The 13,773-nt window shown below is 40.6% G+C and overlaps 1 protein-coding gene across 8 annotated transcripts in view; it reads right to left on the reverse strand.

Moving 5' to 3' along the window:
* The window catches only part of senp6a (SUMO specific peptidase 6a), a 162,090-nt gene that overhangs the window by 70,758 nt on the left and 77,559 nt on the right, over positions 1 to 13,773 (reverse strand). The window lies entirely within an intron of this gene.

Here is a 13,773-nt window from a genome sequence, read left to right on the forward strand (position 1 = left end):
CTCTTCAGCTTCTGTATGTTAATAATTTATACTAGAGAGTCAGTGTTGTTTCTTTCAACCTATATGGTTTTCGAAATACTGTAGCTGCTGCTATAATTCCCTACACTACAACAGCCATTTCCACCTGTACATAGTAATGTGCTGTGGGGGTCGAGTGCTGTTTTATGTTTCTTTTTTTTTGTTATTGCTATTGTTTTTTTAAACTTAGATTTTTTTTTTCTTCTAGCTTAATTATAAAGTCATTTGTTGTATAAGTTCAATAAGTTCAAGTCTTCCCACCTTCAATACTACTGTATCAACAAAAGACCACTGCAGGCTGTTCATAAACTACGTATCTTATGTTAACAGTGAGGAGGAGGAGGAGGTTAGGAGCATGCGCTGATACATCACATTGTCGCACCCACCACATGATAAACCAACTCAGGATCCCAGATTAGGACCAGACTGCAGCCATGGAAAGGGTGACACCTCAGCACCACACTAGTTCAGATGGAATGGAACCAGTGTGAGGTTATTTTTATGGTGGTTGGAGTGCCAATTCTGCCACCAACCCCCAGGAGGGCTGGATGCAGATTAATGTCATACCCAGGACGGAGCAATTGTAGGTTAAGGGCCTTGCTCAAGGGCCCAATGAAATAGAGTCGCGTTTACGGGATTCGAACTAGCAAACTTCTGATTACCAGTACAGATCCCTAGCCTCAAAACCACCAAAAGACACCTGATAAGATTAAAAAAAATTACTAATTTTGATTCCAACATCTCAAAAAAAAGTTTTCACCAGTAGTTCTTTTTTACTTACATACATCTAATGTTATTTCTTGTAATTTTATCATGTACTGAAAAACTATTTTATCATGAAAATTTATTTTTGTTTTCTTTATAAAGAATATTATGATGATTTTGCCTATTGTGAGGGATGTATAAAATAAATATGGATTGATCTGAGCATCTTGGGTAGTCAGAGACTTAAACACATTGCATAATCATAAAAACATAAAATACAAGTTATAAGAAATGTAATCATTACCACAAACGGACACCAAATATTAATGAGAATTTCAAATTAGACCAACTAAGAATTCTGAGCATTTACTTCCAGCAGGTGTCCATTTGAAAACATAAATTTGTAAAGAATTTATTTTGCCTACAATTTTTCTAAACAATTTCTAACTTTACTAACTCAAAGCATAAAGTCAGATGTACCTAATATGCACAGTCATGCGCCGATTTACTGGTGCCTGAGCCACTTTCCTTTCACAACAAATTTTTGCAATCCCCGAAGAAGTATCGATTGATTACTGTTAAGCACCAACAAATGAATGAGCTTTCCTCATGATGTAATGGACATCACGAACCACCAACACGTGATTGATAAGCATGGGAAGGTCACCCATGAAGTACTGACTGATTGGAATAAAGTGTCGACACATAATCAATGAGCACTTCCCCAGTAGTGTATTGGGAGCACAGCTATGAAGAACTTCCAGACTGTTGCACGTTATATATACTTTATAAAGTACGTTCCCTAGGAAATGGGGAGTTTTGAAACAGGCTGTGCGTGCAAGATATCTGCAATTTAATGAATATTCATTTGCCGTTCAAGTTCCAATCTAACAATCCAAGCCAGACCTCTGTGTTGCTCAAAGTAAACACTCAGATGGATTCGCTACATTTAGAGATGCAAACTTTTCTTTGTTTTGTGTCACATATCAAAATTGCAGATTGCAATGAATCACATAGTTCTAGTACATTACCACCAAATGAGCTGTCTGTTAAGCACAGCAAGATTAGATTTAAAAAAAAAAAAAAAAAAAAAAAACTCTGCTGCACACAGTTCCATTGCCAGAATTTATTTTAATATTGAGCAGATTTTGTACATATGACACTCTTGTGATCATAAATCTTCAGTGGAATGGCATACTTCAGAATTAAGAGTGCTGATGAACTCCAAAGTGCAGTTTGGTGACGTTTGATCCACTGTTAAAAACTTTGCAATACTGCAGCATTCAAATTATTTTAAGATTACTGTAGCCCAAACATTTTCTATTGATGGAGCACTTAACAATGAGAAATGTAGTTCTGTTACACAGCGCGTAATAGGAACTCACTCTTGATGCACAACCAATGTTGAAAAATCAGTTCAGGTCAAATTCCGTTATAATGAACTCCCAGGGACCTAAAAAATATTTCATTATAACGAAAATTTTGTTGTAATGAGATTCTGTATTTGTTACTATAGTGCTTTCTTTAACTTACGCCCAAGCATTTGCAATCATTTCAATAGCTTCTTTTGTGTTAATTTTAATCTCCTCATGCCTACAAGAAATGCTGACGAGAATTTTTCTCAGCATTTCTTTGCGATAATACACTTTCCCGAAACTCGATTGCAGCGTCTGTGGAAGAATGTTCGTCCGTTTACCAGGGAGGGCAAAAACAGGCTCATAGCGCTGCAGTGAAATGACACAGAGGCAAATCATAAAAGATCGGGGTCGCGCTCTAAGTCCCTGTCTTGCACCGCAAAACACGAGGCTGAGTCTCAGTACTTTAGGAAAACCAACTTTATTATGCTTGAAACAGGAATGGCACACCTATTTATTGTAGCGTGATCTGCCACTCTGCAATACACAGACACAGCAGTCAGGCTGCATCACCCATCGATAACCTTTTCTGTTTGCTTTGGCGGAGAGACTCAGAATATCTTTGAGATAGCTGTTGCCCCGACAACAGATAAACAGTCTTCCATAGAGGCGGAAGCGTGTCGTCCAGTTAGGGGAGGTCCCAAGAGAGTTTACAAACCTCACATTTACCTTGAATGAGTGCCGCATTAATAGGAATGTTTCGTGAACGAGCATCTCTGAACCACACAAAAACTGCTTTTTCGACATCTTCAAATGCAGCAGTTCACATATGTTTGCAACCCGAAATTTTTTTTCTTTTTTTGCTTGGACTTTCAAGAAAGTTGACAGCGTTGATAGCGAAATTCCGAATTCACTGGCAACGTCTTTTTTTGCCAAAAATCGAGAGCTACAAAAATGTAAAGTTTTTTTTCTAATATGAACTGTTATCGTTTTATCGTGTCTGCTGTTTCTATAGGAGGGTGTCAATGACTTAAATTCCAATGGATGTTTTTAAAATTTGAACGAGCAAAAAGCAAAAGGTATCACTGAAAACCACAGGAAACAAAAAGGGCAAAAAAAAAAAAATCAGTACAAGGAAAGTTCGAAGAAAGAAAAAAAAAATTACAATGTTTCTGTTTGGGGATCATTGTGCACAACTGAGCTGCGGCCACAGAACTAACTGCTCTGTGGATGATTCATTCAGGCATTTCAAGGTGTTTTGGGCACTTCGTTATAATGAAAGTATCTGCTGAATGTACTTCGTAATAACGAGATTTCTATATAATCACATCATATGGGGAAACAGTTGGGACCATAAAAATTCTTCGTTGTAATGAAAATTTCGCTATAAAGATATTCATTATAACAGAATTTGACCTGTAATAATAATCTAAAACTAGATGTATACGTGCAACATTAGCTCGGTTAATAACATTAATTACATGCTACACAACTGCTTAATGTGTCACTGAATTGGTACTGTCTGAAAAAAAAAAAAAGCAAAAAAAAAACATTTGGGCGAAATAAGGCTGCAATTCCTACCTTCTTTGGCGTACAAAAATCATATTTTTTTTTCTAGTCTACATACTGACTGAATTGGAATTGTGGGAATTTGTTATTTCAGCTTAACAAATCTTAATTGGCTATAAATTTCAAACTACTTAGTAATGCAACACTGGCATATTTTAAGCACCTTTTCTTTAAGTTTGGCAAGAGGCGACTCTCACTGACACCAGGTCCTCTGTGATTGACATTCAGTTATGGCAAATGAAATCCACAGAATAATTATCTGAAAAGTGAGGAGGATTTGGCATTTGCTCTCTTTTCAAGAAGGTAAAGCTGATGGATGGCCGAAAGTTGTAGTTAACTGTAGGACAGACAGACATTATCCATCTTTTGCTATGGTTAGAACACAGGTTTCTGGCTTAAAAGCCAGGGCCAGACACACATAATGCCAGGTAAAAAGTTTCAGTTTGTCTGACAGACCCCCTCTATGGAATGCAGCCTCTGCAGCTTATCTGATAAGATGACTTATACCAGACCATGTAACATCTGGGGATATCTCTTGAAGGAGCAAGATGGACACCCAAGTTCTGAACAGATGACCATAACTAAAAATGAACAACATTGATGGACAAAACTTTGCTCCAGTGGTCAACAAATAGGATGAGATTACGTACACCCCGAAAACCAATGGCAAGACCTTTACTCCTTCTTTAAAAAAAGACCCTAAAAAGACCCTAACTCATTGCTTCCCTTTGTCAGTACACTGCTCAATCTGGCCATAACTTCTGCTATATAGCAAAAACCACAGTGCTTAGGCCACAATGAAGTTGGAGCAACTCCTAATCCAAAATGGTAACCAGGGCAGCACTGAAACAAACTGAATACTGTCTGAAACAGTCCAAACCTTGCTAAAAATAGCAAGTGCCCAAACTGAGAAAGACAGATTACGTAAAAACCAAACGCTCACCTTGCTAATAACGGTGGCTAACTGATTACCAGCTGACTCAGAAGGTGTAACTTTCCTAGGAAACAAGGACACCATGTGTGTAAAAACCTTAAAGAGAAACTTCAGTATCTGCTGCAACCAGAAGGTGTGACAAAATGCAAAGAAGGAGACAAGCGTCTGATCAAAGAAAGAATGTGCACTGAAGATTCCTGAAGTGTCTGGAGAAAGACGACCAGAAAAGTACAAAAGCACACACAACAAACATCACAAAAACAAGAAGCTTAAATTCAAGCTTAACAATTTAACTCTTAAAGTGCCACATACTTGGGGGGTTAATGCACCACTGGGCACCAAATACTTTTTTGCTGCACATTTTAAGGAAACATCACAATTTACCAAGAAAAAGTGAAATTGAAATGGTAGACATTTTTTTCATTTCACACACTGCCAATGAACTGTAAAAACGATAAAAAAAAAACTAGTGCAACAATCTATTATATGTACAAGGTACAACTGCTGACATTAATGAAATTCAGTAAATCACAGAGCCACCTGGGCTTGAACTGGCTGCACACATAGGTCAATGCTGATGCTTGCAGGCTATACCCTGTGTGTGTGTGTATATACATACACACCTATATATATATATATATATATATATATATATATATATATATTTATATATATACACACACACACACCAGTGCATCCGGAAAGTATTCACAGTGCATCACTTTTTCCACATTTTGTTATTTTACAGCCTTATTCTAAAATGGATTAAATTCATTTTATTCCCTCAGAATTCTACACACAACACCCCATAATGACAACGTGAAAAAAGTTTACTTGAGGTTTTTGCAAATTTATTAAAAATAAAAAAACTGAGAAATCACAGTATTCACAGCCTTTGCTCAATACTTTGTCAATGCACCTTTGGCAGCAATTACAGCCTCAAGTCAAATATGATGCCACAAGCTTGGCACACCTATCCTTGGCCAGTTTCGCCCATTCCATTTTGCAGCACCTCTCAACCTCCATCAGGTTGGATGGGAAGTGTCGGTGCACAGCCATTTTAAGATCTCTCCAGAGATGTTCAATCGGATTCAAGTCTGGGCTCTGGCTGGGCCACTCAAGGACATTCACAGAGTTGTCCTGAAGCCACTCCTTTGATATCTTGGCTGTGTGCTTAGGGTCGTTGTTCTGCTGAAAGATGAACCGTCGCCCCAGTCTGAGGTCAAGGGCGCTCTGGAGCAGGTTTTCATCCATGATGTCTCTGTACATTGCTGCAGTCATCTTTCCTTTTATCCTGACTAGTCTCCCAGTCCCTGCCGCTGAAAAACATCCCCACAGCATGATGCTGCCACCACCATGCTTCACTGTAGGGATGGTATTGGCCTGGTGATGAGCGGTGCCTGGTTTCCTCCAAACGTAACGCCTGGCATTCACACCAAAGAGTTCAATCTTTGTCTCATCAGACCAGAGAATTTTCTTTCTCATGGTCTGAGAGTCCTTCAGGTGCCTTTTGGCAAACTCCAGGCGGGCTGCCATGTGCCTTTTACTAAGGAGTGGCTTCCGTCTGGCCACTCTACCATACAGGCCTGATTGGTGGATTGCTGCAGAGATGGTTGTCCTTCTGGAAGGTTCTCCTCTCTCCACAGAGGACCTCTGACAGAGTGACCATCGGGTTCTTGATCACCTCCCTGACTAAGGCCCTTTTTCCCCCGATCACTTAGTTTAGATGGCCGGCCAGCTCTAGGAAGAGTCCTGGTGGTTTCGAACTTCTTCCACTTATGGATGATGGAGGCCACTGTGCTCATTGGGACCTTCACAACAGCAGAAATTTTTCTGTAACCTTCCCCAGATTTGTGCCTTGAGACAATCCTGTCTCGGAGGTCTACAGACAATTCCTTTGACTTCATGCTTGGTTTGTGCTCTGACATGAACTGTCAACTGTGGGACCTTTTATAGAAAGGTGTGTGCCTTTCCAAATTATGTCCAATCAACTGAATTTACCACAGGTGGACTCCAATTAAGCTGCAGAAACATGTCAAGGATGATCAGGGGAAACAGGATGCACCTGAGCTCAGTTTTGAGCTTCATGGCAAAGGCTTTGAATACTTATGTGTATGTGCTTTCTCAGTTTTTTTATTTTTAATAAATTTGCAAAAACCTCAAGTAAACTTTTTTCACGTTGTCATTATGGGGTATTGTGTGTAGAATTCTGAGGAAGAAAATGAATTTAATCCATTTTGGAATAAGGCTGTAACATAACAAAATGTGGAAAAAGTGATGCGCTGTGAATACTTTCCAGATGCACTGAATAATAGAAGTGCGAGGCGGATGGAAAGGGGAAAAAAAAAGAGAGACAGAGAACGGGAACAGAAACGGAGGTTAATGGGGAAGACCTGCGTGAAACACTTGAGAAGATAGAAGGCATGACAAAGGACAGCACAGTTTGTTCTGAAAATCCTTAAAGTGTGGAATTCTCTGCCAAATAATTTTAAGTCAATGAAACCACCTGGGATTGCTTTCCTTACTTTGTTTGGATCATCTTATGCTTGCAAGCAGCTGTTTCAGCTTTGAATTACATCAAATCTGACACCAGAAACAGACTAACAGATGACCTGAGTGCTGCATGTGTTGCTCTCAAACTTACAAAGTATGAGCCAAGGTTAGACAAATTATCAGCATGCATACAACAGCAAAAATCACATTAATTGTTCAAAAGCATGCCAAATGCAAACATTTACCTTTCAATAAAAAGTTGTTTGTATCATTGCAAGCTCTGTTATTGTTTTTTTTTCTTTTAAGACAAAAGATGTTAATGTATGAGTTGTTTTTTTCTAAACTAAAACCTCAGTATTTAGGTTAAATTGCCGTGTTGGCACTTTGCGATAAATAAGTGAGTTTTGGGTTGCAGTTTGGGCACTCAATCTCTAAAACTGATATAGAACATAAAAACTTTGACAAACAAGAGGTGACCAGGCTTGTTTCTTCTAAGATATCCCAATATCTTGTTCAGATATTTCATGAAAGTCATCAAGGTTTACAGTATCTCAAAAAAGTGAGTACACCCCTCACATTTTTGTAAATATTTCATTATAGTAATCCTTCCTCCATCGCGGGGGTTGCGTTCCAGAGCCACCCGCGAAATAAGAAAATCCGCGAAGTAGAAACCATATGTTTATATGGTTATTTTTATATTGTCATGCTTGGGTCACAGATTTGCGCAGAAACACAGGAGGTTGTAGAGAGACAGGAACGTTATTCAAACACTGCAAACAAACATTTGTCTCTTTTTTAAAAGTTTAAACTGTGCTCCATGACAAGACAGAGATGACAGTTCCGTCTCACAATTAAAAGAATGCAAACATATTTTCCTCTTCAAAGGAGTGCTCGTCAGGAGCAGAGTCTGTCAGAAAGACAGAGAGTAAAGCAAACAAATCAATAGGGCTGTTTGCTTTTAAGTATGCGAAGCACCACGGCACAAAGCTGTTGAAGGCGGCAGCTCACACCCCCTCCGTCAGGAGCAGAGAAATAGAGAGAGAGAGAGAGCCAGAGTAAAACAAAGTCAAAAATCAATACGTGCCCTTTGAGCTTTTAAGTATGCGAAGCACCGTGCAGCATGTCCTTCAGGAAGCAGCTGCACACAGAAGGTAGAAACGTCCCTATCGTCTAGGTGTGCGAACAGCCCCCCTGCTCACACCCCCCTACGTCAGCGCGAGAGAGAGAGAGAGAGAGAGAGAGAGAGAGAGAGAGAGAGAGAGAGAAAGTAAGTTGGGTAGCTTCTCAGCCATCTGCCAATAGCGTCCCTTGTATGAAATCAACTGGGCAAACCAACTGAGGAAGCATGTACCAGAAATTAAAAGACCCATTGTCCGCAGAAACCCGCAAAGCAGCGAAAAATCCGCGATATATATTTAAATATGCTTACATATAAAATCCGCGATGGAGTGAAGCCGCGAAAGGCGAAGCGCGATATAGCGAGGGATCACTGTATATCTTTTCATGGGACAACACTGAAGATATGACACTTTGATACAATATAAAGTAGTCAGTGTACGGCTTGTATAACAGTGTAAATTTGCTGTCCACACAAAATAACTCAACACACAGCCATTAATGTCTAAACCGCTGGCAACAAAAGGGAGCACACCCCTAAGTGAAAAATGTCCAAATTGTGCCCAATTAGCCATTTTCCCTCCCCGGTGTCATGTGACTCATTAGTGTTACAAGGTCTCAGGTGTGAATGGGGAGCAGATGTGTTAAATTTGGTGTTATATCTCTCACACTCTCTCATACTGGTCATTGGAAGTTCAACATGGCACCTCATGGCAAAGAACTCTCTGACGATCTGAAAAAAAGAATTGTTGCTCTAAAAAAAGATGGCCTAGGCTATAAGAAGATTGCCAACACCCTGAAGCTGAGCTGCAGCACGGTGGCCAAGACCACACAGCAGTTTAACAGGGCAGGTTCCACTCAGAACAGGCCTTACCATGGTCGACCAAAGAAGTTGAGTGCACGTGCTCAGCATCATATCCAGAGGTTGTCTTTTGAAAATAGACGTATGAGTGCTGCCAGCATTGCTGCAGAGGTTGACGGGGTTGGGGGTCAGCCTGTCAGTGCTTAGACCATACACCACACACTGCATCAAATTGGTCTGCATGGCTGTCGTCCCAGAAGGAAGCCTGTTCTAAAGATGATGCACAAGAAAGCCCGCAAACAGTTTGCTGAAGACAAGCAGACTAAGGACATGGATTACTGCAACCATGTCCTGTGGTCAGAGGAGACCAAGATAAACTTATTTGGTTCAGATGGTGTCAAGCTTGTTTGGCGGCAACCAGGTGAGGAGTACAAAGACAAGTGTGTTTTGCCTACAGTCAAGCATGGTGGTGAGAGTGTCAGGGTTTGGGGCTGCATGAGTGCTGCCGGCACTGAGGAGCTACAGTTCATTGAGGGAACCATGAATGCCAACATGTACTGTCACATACTGAAGCAGAGCATGATCCCCTCCCTTGGGAAACTGGGCCACAGGGCAGTATTCCAACATGATAATGACCCCAAACACACCTCCAAGACGACCACTACCTTGCTAAAGAAACTGAGGGTAAAGGTGCTGGACTGGCCAAGAATGTCCCCAGACCTAAACCCTATTGAGCATCTGTGGGGCATCCTCAAACGGAAGGTGGAGGAGCGCAAGGTCTCTAACATCCACCAGCTCTGTGATGTCATCATGGAAGAGTGGGAGATGATTCCAGTGGCAACCTGTGAAGCTCTAGTGAACTCCATGCCCAAGAGAGTTAAGGTAGTGCTGGAAAATAATGGTGGCCACACAAAATATTGACACTTTGGGCACAATTTGGACATTTTTCACTTAGGGGTGTACTCACTTTTGTTGCCAGCGGTTTAGACATTAATGGCTGTGTGTTGGGTTATTTTGAGGGGACAGCAAATTTACACTGCTATACAAGCTGTACACCGACTACTTTATATTGTATCAAAGTGTCATATCTTCAGTGTTGTCCCATGAAAAGATATACAGTAATCCCTCGCTACTTAGCGGTTCACTTTTCGCGGATTCACGACTTCGCGGATTTTATATGTAAGCATATCTAAATACATAACGCGAATTTTTCGCTGCTTCGCGGGTTTCTGCGGACAATGGGTCTTTTTACTTGCTTCCTCAGTTGGTTTGCCCAGTTGATTTCATACAAGAGATGCTATTGGCGGATGGCTGAGAAGCTACCCAATCAGCGCATGCAGTTAAGTTCCTGTGTGCTGCTGATTGGCTCAGCGACGGAGTGTTGCATTAACCAGGAAGTCTCGTCTCACTCATTCATCATTAACGTGCTAATGCTTCAGGGGCCGTGCCCAAGCACCAACAGAAGATGCAAATGATTGCAGAAAAGGTAAAAGTTTTGGATATGCTGAAGGAAGGGAACAGCTACACCGCTGCAGGACATCGATTCTTTTTATTTAAAAAGGAGGAAAAGCATACAAGATCTACGGCCGCAGTGTCCTTTAACCAGGGTGCAAAACGAGTTGCAAGTGGACGTGATAAGGCAGTAGTCTGGATGGAATCTGCTTTAGGAATCTTTGCAACAAGGTCGACGACGTCATGACCGCCTACAAGCTGCTACGTGTACTTCGCTATACAGTAAGAGTAAACTTATCTACCCATTTCATATTGCTTAGCAGTTGTCCCTGTTTTTAATAGAGTAAATGGTGGGTTGTAAACAATACAGGGAGGGTTTAAAAACGTCCAAATATACGTTAAATAATTAAATAAATATAGTGTTCCCTACTTCGCGGAAATTCAGTTATCGCGGTCAGCCTTGGAACCTATCTCCCGCGATAAGTGAGGGATTACCGTAATGAAATATTTACAAAAATGTGAGATACTGTATAAGTCAACTACATGTCTCCACAGTTTGCTCTTATGCTTCCAGGCTTCAGTCCTAAATGCACTTCCCCTAAGGAATAAACAACCAACCACTCCTAAAGATGGCTACGTTCTTTTAGCTTGTAAAGAAGCTTTTCTTGTGGGATGCTGCACAGGCATCTCCACGTTTCTCTCAGTATTCGTGCTGATCACAGTCTGGTAGGTTACTACACATCATGTGGGTAGTTTCAAGGCTGCCTTTTGGCTTGACTGCTGTGTAGTGGAGTAGCATCCACCTGCAGAGAAACAGAACCATACGTCACCACAGTTTTAGACCCGTAGTTGTAGACCCGCAGTTACAGACCCAGAAGTGATGTCTACGTCGTTTCAGGACTGACTTCGTAAAATTACTTTTGGAAGGTTTGGGCAAGTCTCGGCATAGCCCGGAAAGTAACGTCGGGTCAAACACCCATTCAGAAACCAAATAATACGAATCATTGTGAAGTTCAGAGGGTTTCTGCCATCACGTTGTGTCATATATCAAACTAAACAATACGGATCGTTTCTGTGAAATACACCATTATCATTTACGTTGTGTTCGGGTCTGTGGGAACCATTTAACATGTCGACAAACTTAAATTCATCAAGATCTGTGTTAATTGAAAATAGTTTTTCGTTTACATTCATGAAACGAAGTATACAATATAATTATAACGTTTACACCACGTTAGAGTTTAGTAAAACGATAATAATAAAAGTGATTACGTTTTTTAAAATGTACTATGCATGTGTGCAATATTGTTCTAAACCAATTTAGAATAAACATTTATGCCAATCTAATATTTTTAAACATGTATGTGAAGAAAACGGCAATACATATTCTACACTGAATTATGCAATATATTAATTACCTTATATAGAACTGCTCTAGTTTTTGTCACTTATTATTATAAATGATGGGCCATCAAAAGAAAAAAAAAGAAAAATACTAATAAGAACACAATTTATTTATATAGCACCCTGCCCAAAATTCAGAAAGAACAGGACTTATATAACATTGGCTACAAATAATATCTTATATTATTATATAAATAATAATAAAAGACAATGATGCAGACTAAAATACAACATATAATACTACAAAAAAATCTTGAACAAATAACATAAATTGTGATAAAAATTCAAACCCTGAGTACCTGGACAGAGAGAGGGGGTAAACTGAAAGAAGGGACAGAATGTCAGGTCTGTTTAATGTCTTCCTAAATGAACGAGTTAAATAAATGAATGGAGTCAGCTGATCTCATTAATTTTGGGAGGTCATTCCACAGTCAGGGCGCTATACAGCTGAAGGCCCTGCTGTCACCCACAGAGTGCAGGTTAGTGGGGGGAGTGGGGGAGTGGACAGAATGAGAGGACCTTAGTGGGCAGGTCAGTAACAGAATTTGATATTAAATCCTGCAAGACACAAGGAGCAGTGAAGGTGCAGCAGGATGGCTGTGATGTGCTCGCTGTTGTTAGTTCGTGTTAGGACTCTTGCAGTTGAGTTTTGAATCAGCTGGAGCTGTGATATAAGATTATATTATTATAAAATTAAGATTTAACTTAATTATTATATTATAAATTAAGGCACGAGGGTTGCCCTGGACATGACATAAGCTACATAGGGTCTGACAATGGGTCCAAGGATTTCATCCCGATACCTAATGGCAGTCAAGGTGCTGCTGCCTAGCCTGTAGAGGTCTGTGTGTCCCTCCATGGATATGCCTCCCCAGACCATTACTGACCCACCACCAAACCGGTCGTGCTGAACGATGTTACAGGCAGCATAACGTTCTCCATGGCTTCTCCAGACCCTTTCACGTCTGTCACATGTGCTCAGGGTGAACCTGCTCTCATCTGTGAAAAGCACAGGGCACCTGCCAGTGGTGGACCTGCCAATTCTGGAATTCTATGGTAAATGCCAATCAAACTCTACAGGGCCCACTAGAGGACGTCGGGCCCTCATGCCACCCTCATGAAGTCTTTCTTTTTGTCAGAGGTCAGAGACATTCACACCAGTGGCCTGCCTGCTGGAGGTCGTTTTGTAGGCTCTGCCAGTGCTCATCCTGTTCCTCCAGTCCTGCTGGTGGGTTAAGGACCTTCTCTGGCCCTGTCCAGCTCTCCTAGAGTAACTGCCTGTCTCCTGGAATCTCCTCCATGCCCTTGAGACTGTGCTGGGAGACACAGCAAACCTTCTGGCAATGATACATATTGATGTGCCATCCTGGAGAAGTTGGACTACTTGTGTAACCTCTGTAGGGTCCAGGTATCGCCTCAGTAGTGACACTGACCATAGCCAGATGCAAAACGAGTGATAAAACAGATGAGGAGGGAAAAATGTTAGTGGCCTCCCTCCACCTGTTAAACCATTTTTTCCTATTTTAGGGGTTGTCTCATTGTTGCCCCTCTAGTGCACCAAAGCAGCTGAAACTGATGAACAAGCCTCTCTGCTACTTAACTGACTAGATCAATTGCCCACAAGTTTCATTGACTAGATGCTGTACTCCCATTAAAAAGTGTTCCTTTAATTTTTTTGAGCAGTATATTTTAATGTAATATTGTGGTTTTCTAAGTCACTACACAAATTACTGAAATACACTCAGTGATAATTTTGGATAGCCTCCCACTTCAGTCCTTCACAAATGCAGTAGTTTACAAACATCGTATTTTAATTTTTCTTTGAGAAGCATTAAAAATAATTGTGTTGAGTCTCAACTTATGATTACATTTTTTGCTATGTATATACTATTGAGGGACTTTTTTTAATTAGATGGTCACTTTAT

This window comes from Erpetoichthys calabaricus, chromosome 3 (assembly GCF_900747795.2).
Source record: "Erpetoichthys calabaricus chromosome 3, fErpCal1.3, whole genome shotgun sequence".
Classification (NCBI taxonomy): Eukaryota; Metazoa; Chordata; class Cladistia; order Polypteriformes; family Polypteridae; genus Erpetoichthys; species Erpetoichthys calabaricus.